We start from the raw sequence: 2,619 nt of genomic DNA on the forward strand, positions 1-2,619 counted from the left end.
CTGGGAAGGCAGGGATTAGCTGTGGCTTACTGTGGGGACAAACACACTGACAGCTAAAGTCACAGGAAAATATTATTACTAATTTTTTTCTTTTTTTTCTTTTATTCTGTTATTCTGGTTTTATTATTTTTTTAATTTTAATTTTTCATTTACTTTTTCTTTTCTTTGGTTTTTTATGTTTTTATTTTTAATATATTTTTATTTCATTTACAATTTTTTCCTATTTCTACTGTAATTTTTCATTATATTGTTATATCCTTGTTTTTGTTCTTTTCTTTGTTTTGTTTTGTTTTTATCTTATTTTTAAATACATTTTATATTTTTCTATTTTTTCTACTTTGTGTTTTGTATTTTTTCCTTTTGTTTTCATCTTTCTTTTCTATTTACATTTTTTGATTGTTTTTGTGTGTTTCTTTTATGCTTTCTTTGCCTTTTTTAAGTTTGCTTTCTGCGTTTGATTTGTTTTTGGATTTAATGTTTTCTTAGTTTAGTTTTTAGTGTTTATTTTCATTTTGGGGTTTCTTTGTTGGTTTGATTGCCCTCTTTTTTTAGTGTTCTCTCTTATTTTCTTTGTCTTCTTTTTCTTTTCATTTCTTTTCTTTTAGTGAGTGTATGTTTCTTTGTGTAATTTTGTCCGTTTAGGCTCCCCCACATGGAACCCTACAAAAAACCAGTGGGCCAACCTCAACCACTGGGGGGCAGACACCAGAAGTAAGAGGAACTACGACCCTGCAGCTAGCAGAAAGGAGACCCCAAACACATTTTGTTTGTAAGTTTACAGACACATTTTGTTTGTAAGTTAAATAAAATGAGAAGACAGAGAAATATGTTGCAGATGAAGGAACAAGGTAAAAACCAACAAGACCAAATAAACGAAGAGGAAATAGGCAGTCTGCCTGAAAAAGAATTCAGAGTAATGATAGTAAAGATAATCCAAAATCTCAGAAATAGAATGGAGAAAATACAAGAAACGTTTAACAAGGTCCTAGAAGAACTAAAGAGCAAACAGTGATGAACAACAAAATAACTGAAATTAAGAATACCCTAGGAGGAATCAATAGCAGAATAACTGAGGTAGAAGGACAGATAAGTGAGTTGGAAGATAGAATGGTGGAGTAGTAACTCCACAGAAGTAACTGCCACAGAGCAGTTTAAAGAAAAAAGAATGAAAAGTATTGAGGACAGTTTCAGGGACCTCGGGGGCAGCATTAAATGAACAAACATTTGAATTATAAGGGTCCCAGAAGAAGAGAAAAAGAAAGTGTCTGAGAATATTTGAAGAGATTATAGTCGAAAACTTCCCCAACATTGGAAAGGAAATAGTCAGTGAAGTCCAGGAAGTGCAGAGAGTCCCATACAGGATAAATCCAAGGAGAAACATGCTGACACAAATATTAATCAAACTATCAAAAATTAAATACAAAGAAAAAATATTAAAAGCAGCAAGAGAAAAGCAGCAAATAATATACAAGGGCATCCCGATAAAGTTATCAGCTGAACTTTCAGCAGAAACTGTGCAAACCAGAAGGGAGTGTCAGGGTATATTTTAAATGATGAAAGGGAAAAAAACTACAACCAAGATTACTCTACCCAGCAAGGATCTCATTCAGATTTGATGGAGAAATCAAAAGCTTTACAGACAAGCAAAAGTAAGAGAATACAGCACCACCAAATCAGCTCTACAACAAATGCTAAAGGAACTTCTCTAAGTGGGAAACACAAGAAAAGAACCTACAAAACCCAAAACAATTAAGAAAATTATAATAGAAACATACATATCAATAATTACCTTAAATGAGAATGGAATAAATGCTCCAACCAAAAGACACAGATTGGCTGAATGGATACAGAAACAAGACTTGTACATATGCTGTCTACAAGAGACCCACTTCAGACCTAGGGACAAATACAGACTGAAAGTGAAAAAATGGAAAAAGTTAGTCCATTCAAATGGAAATCAAAAGAAAGCTGGAGTAGCAATAGTCAAATAAGATAAAATATACTTTAGAATAAAGAATGTTACAAGAGACAAGGCAGGACACTACATAATGATCAAGGGATCCATCCAAGAAGAAAATATAACAATTATAAGTATATATGAACCCAAAATAGGAGCACCGCAATACATAAGGCAAATGTTAACAGCTATAAAAGAGGAAATCAATAGTAACACAATAATAGTGGGGGACCTTAACACTCCACTTACACCAATGGACAGATCATCCAGACAGAATATTAATAAGGAAACACAAGCTTTAAATGACACAATAGGCTAGACAGATTTAATTGATATTTATAGGACATTCAATCCAAACAACAGATTACACTTTCTTCTCAAGTGGTCACGGAACATTCTCCAGGAGAGATCATACCTTGGATCAGCAATGAAGCCTCAGTAAATTTAGGAAAATTGAAATCATATCAGCGTCTTTCCTAACCACAACACTATGAGATTAGAAAACTATGAGAAAACTGTAAAAAAAACACAAACACATGGAAGGTAAACAATATGATACTAATTAACCAAGAGATCACTGAAGAAATCAAAGAGGAAATCAAAAAATACCTAGAGACAAATGGCAACAAAAACACAATGAACCAAAACCTGTGGGATGCAGC

Source organism: Eschrichtius robustus, chromosome 17 (assembly GCF_028021215.1).
Source record: "Eschrichtius robustus isolate mEscRob2 chromosome 17, mEscRob2.pri, whole genome shotgun sequence".
Classification (NCBI taxonomy): Eukaryota; Metazoa; Chordata; class Mammalia; order Artiodactyla; family Eschrichtiidae; genus Eschrichtius; species Eschrichtius robustus.